Source organism: Rhinopithecus bieti, unplaced genomic scaffold (assembly GCF_001698545.2).
Source record: "Rhinopithecus bieti isolate Rb0 unplaced genomic scaffold, ASM169854v2 scaffold_39586, whole genome shotgun sequence".
Lineage (NCBI taxonomy): Eukaryota > Metazoa > Chordata > Mammalia > Primates > Cercopithecidae > Rhinopithecus > Rhinopithecus bieti.
The window spans coordinates 1,908,031-1,919,742 of NW_016816842.1; positions in this window are offsets into that span (position 1 = coordinate 1,908,031).

Below are 11,712 nucleotides of genomic sequence, written 5' to 3' on the forward strand. Positions count from 1 at the left end.
TGTCTTACCTCTTGGGAATCCAGGACCACCCTAAGGATCTGGAGGAGTTAGTGCTGCAGCTCCTTGCACTCTCAGGCCTGCTCTGTCTCACAAGGGGATCCACTAGGATCTGGACTAAGTCCTGCCTCAAACCCTGCTGGGTTTGGCTCCTTACCTGCCATCAGCCTGTAATCACCAGCCCCATGGCTCAGCTATACCCTGGCAAATCTTGTCACACACATCAGGTCCACTGTTGCCCAGTTTGGGACAGAATAAGATTCTTCTGCTGGGTGGGAGGTGGAATGAGCAGATCTCTGTGGTCTTAACTTTATCTGTGGTTCTGTGATTCACTCTTTCCTTGTCAAGTAGCCCAAGCTTTAAAAAGCAAGTGGGAACAGGTGGTTGGGCCAGTGCTGCTCTGTGATGACCTGGCTGTGGCACCCTGGCAACTCCCCTGGTGTAGCTGTAGGCCTGGGCTGAGCAGATCTGATCCAGATGCAAGCCCAGAGAGGAACCCTGGGCAGGTAGGGAAAGGAATTTGGGGAGATGGTGAGAAACAGGAGTGGTGGCAACTGGCTTCACAGTGTATGTTCCACTCTGCTAGAAATGGCCTTTGCTGGGGGCTAAAGACTCCCCAGAAATAGTCTTAATTAGTCTGTGGACATCTTTAAAATAATCTAATTTTCATCAAAGGGTTTTAAAGAGTGATGCTTAGCCCAGTGTAAAGGGCATAGTCAAGATCTGATCCTGAAATAATGTCTCTGCTATCCTAGATGTCAGGAGAAACTAAAAATATCCTCATCACTCTGAGGAATTCTTGTTTTATTGAACCCATCTCTCTTCCCTCTGAGCATCCTTCCAGAAAGTGAGAGAGTGAGGAAGTGAGCCAAGAAGCTTTAATTACCCAATCTGCTGACATTATTTTATCTACGCCACTGATATTAAATCTGCAAAGCATTCCACTTAAATCTCAGTGCTAAGAGCAGCCTCTACAAACTTGGGCCTTTGTCCTTCTGCTGGCTGTGGCCCATGCTCTGTTTCCCACCCTACCGCACCCTCCCTCAGACTTCTTAAATTCCGAAGCTCTCTGTGGCACTGGAAATGATCTGTCTATGGACTGTCCATACTTCAGGAAAGTCCCCGATCTGTGTGTGTTTATTTACCAGTTCTGCTCCCCGCAACTCAGCCTGGCTGTTTGTGGTTGAATTATGGCACGTGCCCATCATTACGGAAACCTGGATTTGGCAGGGATATTGTACCATGTTTCTATTATTGGCATCTTTGAAGAAGGAAGAGAAAGTCTGTTTTTTCCCTCTCTTTTACGTACAAATGAAAATTTATTTCTTATGTTGTTAACTTTTCTGGTCAACCAGTCAAATACATCTTCAATTTCAGGTTGGTTCCCTGGAGTGTGGAAGTTTTCTCCTGGTTTAATGTTGACTCTGTTGTCTAATAGCTGGTTCATTTAGCACCTGATTGGTGCTATGGTTATAGCTGCAACAGGCCACATTTAAGGAGGGCTTCCAGGGAACCAGCACTGTGCTGAGGACTTCAATCCTCATGACCTCTGAGACAAGTGCTGTGACCATCTTCCCCCCATTATAGGGAGGACATGAGCTGAAAGAAGTCCAATAACTTGCTGAAGGTCTTGCAGCAGAGCTGGGGCTAGAAGCCAGGCAGTGTGGTGCCAGAGCTGGCTGACTTCAGCGCCTACTTCTTGCTTCCATGCATGCATACATATGCTATACATACATATGGGAGACCCATAGGATATATGCCATCAATACATACTGCTGTGCATACCCGTGCTCCCACCATCCTCCCAGGAAGTGTTTGTATCATTGTAAAACCCTGTCCTCAGCAAGTGTGTGTTAAGAACTTACTGTGTGCGGATCCAAAGATGTACAAACCCAGGTCCTGCTCATAGGCATTGCAGCTGGGGAGACAAGGCCTTGATCTGCAGAATCTGAGCTGGGCTGAGCAGGGGAAGCGTTGTCTGTTTTGTTCAGTGCTATGTCTCCAGGGACTATTATAGCACCTGGCAGGTAGTATGCTCTCAGAAACATGTGATGAAGGAACAAACTTCTAATTAAACAAAGCCATTTACATTTTTACAAATAAGTGAAAGAACACGTGAATTTCTAAGAAGTATAAAGGACATAAACTGAGATTAGAGAACAGATTAAATTATGTACATTAAGCTGTATAAAAAGCTCCCCATGTTGTCCTCATTTTTCTCACTTTTCATAGATTGGTGGGCACAATGTCATGGATGGGGTGCTTGTGGACCCATGTCATAAATAGGGCTTTCGATGCTCTTAGATCCTGCTGGGTGGGGAGGGCTTAGAGAAGAGATGGACCTTGAGGTTGGAGTAGGACTCAGCTGGGTGGAAAAGAACGTGGGAGGCATTCCAGAGCTGCCCTCACTGGCAGGATTATACTGGAGAGGGTAGAAGCCTCATGTTTTGCTTGATAACAGTCGTTTTGAACTTCACGACTTCTCGAAGTTTGGATCCTTTTCTGTCTTACTCAATACTTGCCTCACTTCCCAAGCCTTACCTAACTTGGTTGGGTATCTAAGTGTACATCCCTTCAAACCATGTAGGAATCCCTGGACCTCATCCTTGCCTGAATTCTGGCACCAGATCAAGAAGAACAAGCTTGAACGGAGGCTGAGGCAGGAGAGTAAAATACTGGGGAGCCACAAGTCAGCACCAGGCAAGTTGACAGGAATCAAGAGGACCTGGATGCAAGAGCCATACAATCCCACGCACTCTGACTCAGTAATTGAAGTTCTTGAAATGTATCTTGGGGAAATAATCTAAAGGATTATTATGGAAATAAAGGGGCCAAGTGCAGTGGCTCATGCCCGTAATCCCAGCACTTTGGGAGGCCAAGGTGGGTGGATCACCTGAGGTCAGGAGTTCAAGACCAGCCTGACCAACAAGGTGAAACCCCCGTCTCTAGTAAAAATACAAAAATTAGCTGGGCATGGTGTCATGTGCCTGTAGTCCTAGCTATTCGGGGGGCTGAGACAGGAGAATTGCTTGAACCTGGGAGGTGGAGGTTGCAGTGAGCCGAGACTGCGCCATTGTACTCCAGTCTGGGATATGGAATGAGACTCCATCTCAAAAAAAAAAAAGAAAGAAAGGACAAGTTTATGTCCATTAAACGGTTTGTTTTAATGAAATTGGAAGCAACCTAAATGGTAACTAACAGAGGCATCATTAAGTTTTGGCTTATCTACTTGCTGGAATATGATACAGTCACTGAAAATAAGATTTATGAAGAGTGTTCCATATCTGAGGAAAAGCATGAAAAATGAAGGCAATGATAATTTGTTTATATAATTTTATTTTAAAAGTATATACATAGAAAATACTGGAAAATATTACAGAAAATGATAGTATTTATATTGGGGGAAAAGTCATTTGTAATCCTACTCACAACCAAACTTTTAGCCAATATTGTTTATTTGTTTATGATTGACAAAAGACAATGGGACAAGGGAACTCAGGTGAGTTTAACATTCCTGTAAAGAGTCAGAAACGAAGACACTGTCTGTCTAGCAAAGGAGTAAGGACAGCTATGAAAACATGTTGTCCAAAATAACCTGGAGTGTGAAATAACAGGTTCCTGGACAGAGGGCACATGAAGCCCGAGCTTGGCCGGAATAGGGTGAATGTGGCCAGGGAAGACACCTTTGTCTTTTGTTTTCCTAGAGGCTTGGTGTCTGTAACCAAATTTATCCCTGAGGCCGAGACACAGGAACAGGGCCCATGAGTCAGTGTTTCTGTGGCAGCCCTCTGGGTCAGTGCCTACACAGGCAGGGCAGGCATCAAATTTGACACAGCTGCATGGGGAAAACATCTTTGAAGTCATGTCTTGTGTCGGGAGACATGGGAGAGAGGTGGCCATATGTATACCCTGGCTCCCCTAAATAGTCCCAGCATGAGTATTCAAAGAGCCCTTTCCATTCTCAAGAATCCTCATTTGGATAATATGTTATGTGGTCACCCTAATTATTGAAAAGGAGGTTGGAGGACATTCTGGGTTGATGACAATTGCTCTGCTGGTTGCCTCTAGTGCTTAAGAGACCATGAATTGTCTGGGTGTGGTGGCTCATGCCTGTAATCCCAGCACTTCGGGAGGCTGAGGTGGGCAGATCGCTTGAGGTTGGGAATTCGAGACCAGCCTGGCCAACATGGTGAAACCCCGTCTCTACTAAAATACAAAAGTAGCCAGGCGTGGTGGCACATGTCTGTAATCTCAGCAAGTTGGGAGGCTGAGGCAGGAGAATCACTTGAACCCAGGAGGTGGAGGCTGCAGTGAGCCGAGATCACGCCATTGCATTCCAGCCTGGGCAACAGAGTGAGACTCCCTCTCAAAAANAATTGCTCTGCTGGTTGCCTCTAGTGCTTAAGAGACCATGAATTGTCTGGGTGTGGTGGCTCATGCCTGTAATCCCAGCACTTCGGGAGGCTGAGGTGGGCAGATCGCTTGAGGTTGGGAATTCGAGACCAGCCTGGCCAACATGGTGAAACCCCGTCTCTACTAAAAATACAAAAAGTAGCCAGGCGTGGTGGCACATGTCTGTAATCTCAGCAAGTTGGGAGGCTGAGGCAGGAGAATCACTTGAACCCAGGAGGTGGAGGCTGCAGTGAGCCGAGATCACGCCATTGCATTCCAGCCTGGGCAACAGAGTGAGACTCCCTCTCAAAAAAAAAAAAAAAGAGGCCAGGCGCGGTGGCTCACACCTGTAATCCCAGCACTTTGGGAGGCGGAGGCGGGCGGATCACAAGGTCAGGACATCGAGACCACAGTGAAACCCCGTCTCTACTAAAAATATAAAAAAAGTTAGCCGGGCGCCATGGTGGGCGCCTGTAGTCCCAACTACTCGGGAGGCTGAGGCAGGAGAATGGCGGGAACCCGGGAGGCAGAGCTTGCAGTGAGCTGAGATAGCCCCACTGCACTCCAGCCTGGTGGACAGAGCGAGACTCCGTCTCAAAAAAAAAAAAAAAAAGAGAGAGAGAGAGAGAGAGAGACAGTGAATTAAGATTCCCTGATGCAGAGGTGGGCCCAGCCTGATGGAGAAGTGGCCCAGGTGTTGTAGATGAATATAGCTCTGCTATCCTGATTAAGATAAACAAGGTAATTATTCCCAAGCTGCCCCAGCATGTGGCTAGAATTCATATTTAACTTTGACCGAAGAGCTCCTTTTCCCCTTGCAGTCTTGCTCCCCCATCCCGCAAACCTGGTACATGACCATTAAAATCTCAATAAGCAGAAGCTTAAGTAAGGGTATATAATTTGCCAACTGAACCTTCCCCTGTTTGCAACCTTTTAGCATTAGCAGGTTCTTGACTTTTCATGAAAAAGCCCTGGTATGGCTAGTGCAAAAATCAGTTCAAATGGTAGAGGGTGATAACTTTAAGCAGATAGGGTCTTTGTGAGTGAGCTTTGTTTACTTCCTCCTGTCTGCCCTTTCTTCTATCGGCTCTGTCAAGGCAGGCTTTTTGGGAACCCCATTAATGAGCAGACTGCCAAGTTGACTATCAGTGATCCAGCCTGGGAGCCAAGACTAGGTTCATCTTGCAAGAAAAGTGGGGTGGGATTGTGGAGAAGACCCCCTCCCCTGTGCCCACAGGAGGATTGGTGTGACCCTGAGTACCCCGGTATGCCTGGCTGGACATCTTGGGAGCACTGGGAAACAGGAGGTAAAGACCTTCATGTAGTATCTCCTCACAGCCTTAGCTCAGCGGGGCCCCCAGTCAACAGAGAAGCCGTGACAGGCACAGCTGACTGGACATGTGAACAAACAGATTAACAGTTCAGGGATTGCCAAAGTAAAGAGACATCTAGATCTTTCGTAGATGTTTTGTTTGGTTGGTTGGTTGAGGGGCACAGGTGACAAGTGTTGGGGCAAACTCTGGCTTTTCCTGGACTTAAGCAAGAAGTCAACTTTTGGCACCTGGACACTATTTTAAGTCTCTAGTTAAGAGATAAGGAGAAACCACCGTCTCACTCAAGAGAGAACGCTCTGCTTTGGAGGCCAGGCTAGATATGGAATTGGCCGGAATCTGCCGAGATCTGTGGAGAGGACACCTGAGCAAGCATGGGCTAATGTTAAATCATAGCTTCCTGGAGAGGTTGGGTGGGGAAACCTGACTTTCAAAGGGGGAGAAAGTACCACTGCAAAAGCTTAAACTGAAACAGGTGTAAGCAAGATGGTTCTGACCTCCCCTCATTTGGTTTAAGCGTACATCACAAGGAACAGGTGCTGTCAATAATGAATTCAGTTTTTCTCCTGGGCCCAGAAACAGAGAGGGATGAAACCATTAAGGCGATGGAACCCAGCCCTGACTAATAGGTATGAGGGGGAACAGAACTGGGGGCAAGAGTTCTTCAGTGTGGGCGTCCTGAATCTCTGCAGCTGACTCTGAGAAGTCCCAGGGGTCTGCTTTCTCTAAGAACAGTTCCATATTGGGTAATGACAAAAAACCAGAGTGAGATTAAAAATGGATTCTTTATATTGAGCATTAATGATGAAAGCTCCAGGTGATAGCATTCTGTTCAATGTTATATAACTGTTAGAAATGGGGTTTAGTAATTAGAAGTGAATTGTTAATTTAATAGATATGTTTTTATAGGAAAATGATGTAAATAAGTATGTGAAGTACTGCTTTCCAGCCTGATCAATCACAGCTGAAGGGGCCTAGCTATCTGGCTGCTGTGTCCACCAGGTAGAAGCTTACCTAAGTTGCTTGAAAGAAAATGTTCTGGCACTAGAATTGCCGTTTCAAAGCTTTGCAGGGATGGTAAACAGCATACTGCTCTTCAGAGCACTATACCAATCTTGTTATTGTTGGCGTGAGAGAGCATCTAACACTCAATAAACGCTGGGCACTCCAGGCTGAATGCTAAAAAAATGAACTGCTGCCTTTGTTTAGCACAGTGTCTCCAGCAGGGTGCAGAATTTCAAGTTCAGGAGTAGACAAGCATGAAGGGTCTTAGGGTCTTTGAACAGGCCAATGCCCCATTAGCTTTTTAATTTTCCTTCCCACTTTCCTGGCTCCTGGGGCTCTACTTTTCTCTTCGATAAACTGTTTTCTCCAATAGGATTCCAAATTCCCTATTGGAAGTTGAACCCCGTATCCTCAAGGCCCGTGCTCCCTGAGCCAGGTATGAGTGCAGCTAATAGCTGGTGGCGGTCCATTGATCTCCCTGTTGGCCCTGCATCTGCCTGTGCTTCCCCCTTGCAGCTGATGGAGGATCCTGTGTGAAAGGGCTCCCTCACCCCAAGTGCAAATGGCTCCCTGTTTCATAGAGGGTTGACAGGGGACACACTTTCTCCTCTCCACTGGGAACCACCTGAGCTGACACCTCTGAGCAGAAGTTCCTCTTTGTATTCCTGCTGATGGGCTGTGCTCTCAGCTGGTCATTGGTTTTCTCCGTGCCTTCTCCAGGTTCCCAGAGGTCACCATTTTCTTTCTAGTTAGCCCCATTCTAGAAGAGATTTAGGGCTGGGAGAAGAGGAGAAACATATGTTAGCCTCATTAATATCTTTGGTGAAGTGTGAGGAGAAAGAGGTAGCTATGATTGGTAGAAAAATGAGACTGTTAAGGGAGAAAAGTATGTCTGTTAAAAGTATGACTGATATCTCTGTTATCACCCATCATTGCAGATGGTAAAAATCAGTTGTTCTCAGCAACATCACTGACTGCCCTGCTGAGACCCTGGAACTGGAGGGTGTCCTTTGGGAGATAGGCAGGTCATGATGTGGAAGGGCCAGTGTGAGTCACATGAGGGCAGCTGAGGGTCTGACTGGACTCCCGGCCAGTCCTGCCACAGGCATTGCAGGCAGCTGGTGCTTGAGTGGGCTCACCTGCCTACCTGAGGAGCATGACAGGGAAGGTGAGAAGCATCCTGAGCCTGTTGGGGGGACTGTTCATCTAGAAGAGACACAACTGGAATCCCCATTGGCAGAGCCAGGGCCAGGCTTAGAGCATCAGGTCAAGACTGCATGGAGTTCAGTCAGCTCAGCTTTAAAGAGCTGTGGCTAGAGGAGAGACTCCAGCAACCTGCAGACCAGCTCAGGGGAATGTCAGGGGAGTGAGGGGCTGAGTGGCAAGGAAACGGGCAGGTGACCACGAGCTCCTTGCTCTCTTCTTGTCTGCCTCTTCTCCAATAGGCTGAGGGTTCCCGAGATCCAGGGGCCTCCTCAGAGCCATAGTGAGGAATGTGCCCCTTCCAAGGCTGCTCCCTGAGTCTGTCTTCCCTAACTTCTCTAACTCCTTTGCTCTTCTCCCTGTATTGCTGTGATTCCTCCCAGCTGGCTGGGATGGAGCTGGACTTGGTCCCTGCTGAATCTCAGAATCTAGATTGGAGCAGCAGTTGCTCAAATATTCAGTGAATACTTGAAGGCAATGACAGAGAAGGTGAGAAGTGTCCTGAGCCTGTTGAGGGGACTGTTCATCTAGAAGAGACACAACTGGCATCCCCATTGGCAGAGCCAGGGCCAGGCTTAGAGCTGGCTTACATTTCCTCATTTTGTATTCCATTGAGCGCCAGAAATGAAGCAGAGAGGGCTGAACCCTGACACAGTGGGCCAGCCCAAGCCCATTGGAGCCCAGAAAGGCCCAGGCTTAGCAGATGCCAGCTCCAGACCCAGGGCCACCCTGCTCACCCAGGGCCCACAGGGGGATGCAGATTGAACTCTTCATTCCAGAGAGTGGCCACCTCAATTGGGAAGGGAAGCAGGGGCAGGGGAGGAGAGAGAAATCACAAGGAGACTGTGGGAACCACGAGAAACATGACCATTCTGTCCTGAGGTCTGGGGGTAGGGCCTATGTCCGTGTTTCACCTGCAGCGCCTATGTCATTGTATTGGGAGGAGGTCGTTGAAGCCCTCACCTTATTTATAGTCCTAGCGGGCACTGTGGGCACTCAGTAAATACACAGTGATAGATATGTGGACAGATGATGAGTTCTGAGCCTTAGGCCCTTGTTCTTCCTGCTCTGCTGAAAGCACAAACCTGATAAAGCTTGAGAACCATGATCAGGTAAACTGTTCGAAATAGTCAGGAGAGTCCCATCTTCTCAATCCTTTTGTCCAGCTGTGGAGTAGGCCTTTTAGACAAACAACAGTGGCCTAAGAAGTTGGAATATGGAAGAGATTCCTATATATAAGAACAGCAGGAAATAATGAACTTCTGGAATTTCCTTGCTGAGAGGGCTGTGTGTTCTGGCTGTGGCATTTGGCTACTGCGTGTATGTCCTATTTCCTGTAATACAAGGCTTAGCTCATCACTAGCAGACTGACAAGCTAGTCTCAGAAGCAGTCATACAAACTACTGCGTGTATGTCCTATTTCCTGTAATACAAGGCTTAGCTCATCACTAGCAGACTGACAAGCTAGTCTCAGAAGCAGAAGCTGGGATTGTCAAATGGGTTTCCTTAGCATACTCCATCCTGCTTACTGGTGAGAGGTTTAGGATAGCGTGTCTGAGCTGCTGTCTGCACAGCAGAGTGTACGAGTGGCCCTGCAGGTGCTGGAGCTTACGGAGAGACTGCCAGGATGTGCACCTAAGATTATATGTTTAGAAGTCTTCTTTTTTTCTTTCTTTTTGAGATGAAGTTTCACTCTTATTGCCCAGGCTGGAGTGCAATGGCATGATCTTGGCTCACTACAACCTCTACCTCCTGGGTTCAAGCGATTCTCCTGCCTCAGCCTCCCAAGTAGCTGGGATTACAGGTGCCTGCCACCACGCCCAGCTAACTTTTTGTATTTTTAGTAGAGATGGGGTTTCACCATGTTGGCCAGGCTGGTGTCGAACTCCTGACCTCAAGTGATCCGTCCACTTTGGCCTCCCAAAGTGCTGGGATTACAGGTGTGAGCCACCATGCCTGGCCTGTTTAGAGGTCTTCTAACCCCAGAGAGGTTAGGATACTCCCTCAGGGCCTCACTGTTAGCAGACCCTGTCCCTGAAATTTTGTGGTCTTCAGTCAGTTTCTTCTCTGTAGGCCTTGGTTCTCTTATCTATAGACTGAGAAGGTGAGCCAGGGGCTCTGAGTTCTGTGATTGTGTGCAATCTAGCGGCAGAGCCAGGACAGGACACCAGGACCTTTGAACTCCAATCCACTCCCGGGTCTTCCCTGTGGCATCTCTAACAATGTGACCTTGTCACCAAGGGTCTGAACCTTGGAATCAGAGACCTCAGTTCAAATCCAGCTGATAATAAGTAGCCATTACTTATTAGCTTTGAGAACTTTGGCTACTATTACTCAACTTCTGAGTCCTTCTTTTATCTTTAAGATGAAAGCAATACAGTATGTATCTTATAGAATTACTTTGAAAATTAAAGTAAACTCGGATAAAGCCCTCAGTACAGTACCTGGTCCTCAATAGGCATTCAGTAAATGGGTTGTTTGTATTAGTGACAGTTGGTATGTGGTTCAGTCGCTGCACTTGTCTGGACCTTAGGTTTCCTTTCTGTGACTGGACCAGTGCTTCTCTGACTTAGCCATCCCTGAGGACAGTCGAGAAAGAGCTTGTATTCTAGGGTTAGGGGCTTGGGGTGTAGCCTGTAGCAGCTTGCAGAAAGCCTGGCATTTATTTGAACTCCTATTTATTTGTAAAATCTACTTACAGTTGGTATCCTATACAATGATCTGAATTTTTTGGTTGTAATATAAAAATGCTTCTCCCAAATCTTTGAGTGAAGTTGATGTTTCAGGGTGAGGTAGCCTCAAATATCCCAAAGAGCACGCAGCCACACCCCTCTGGGCTGGAGGTGGGATTGAAAATAGTTTCAAAGATCCCTTCCAGCTCTGAAATTCCAGGCACCTAGGGTAAGTGAGTCTCATCCTCAAAGGACCTAAGGTTGGTACCAAAGAATTCTAAAGGAACCTGAGAAACGGGATCCCTCTACCCTGTCCCTGGTGAGAATGGACAGGGCTGGGTGGAAGTGGAACTACCAGAAACAGGGAGAGACACAGCCCTCTGCAGTGAAGGGTGAAGGAGGCTGGAGGAAGAACCGGGCTGTGTCTGGGCCTGACTGTCAGCCCTTGGGCTGCTGACCCTGGCAGGGTTGGCTTGGCAGCTCTCCACCTCCCCAGGTAATTTCCAGGAAACACTAAGCCATTGTTTCTCACCCACAGCTGGAGGCTGTCTGGGGAGGAGCCCTCCTATCTCAGGAGGGCAGCGAGGGCAGGGGGTGAACTGCATGTGGAAACATAGAGCTTGTCACACTGCCAAGGCCTCCTGGCCGTTCTGATACAGTACCTAAGGCTGGGGTCTGGGCTTGTGCCCAGCCAGTGGGAGGAGAGTTGAGGGAGTCTGGAGAAGGGCAGCAAGTTTTTGGAGAGAACACAGAGATTTCTGGCCTGTGAATGGGAACAATGTTTAACCACACTCTGGGAACCTCTGTGTGTGTGGGGAGAGGCTATCTGCTGATGGTGGTGTCAGCCTTGCACACATTTGCCAGTATGCATGGCCTCTTCCTCAGGTATGAGGGATTCAAATGAAGTCACCCCGTTTGTTTAGGACAAATGTAAGGGTTTTCCTGGGCAAGGGATTGATGACTTGGTCAAATTTATACCCAGCAGATGTCATAGCAATAAAAATCTAAGGGGATAGCAATACATTTGTTACACTGGACATTTCCTGGTGTGTAAGGTATTTGTTATAATAAGATTTAACATGACTTTTTTTTTTTTTTTTTTTTTTTTTTTT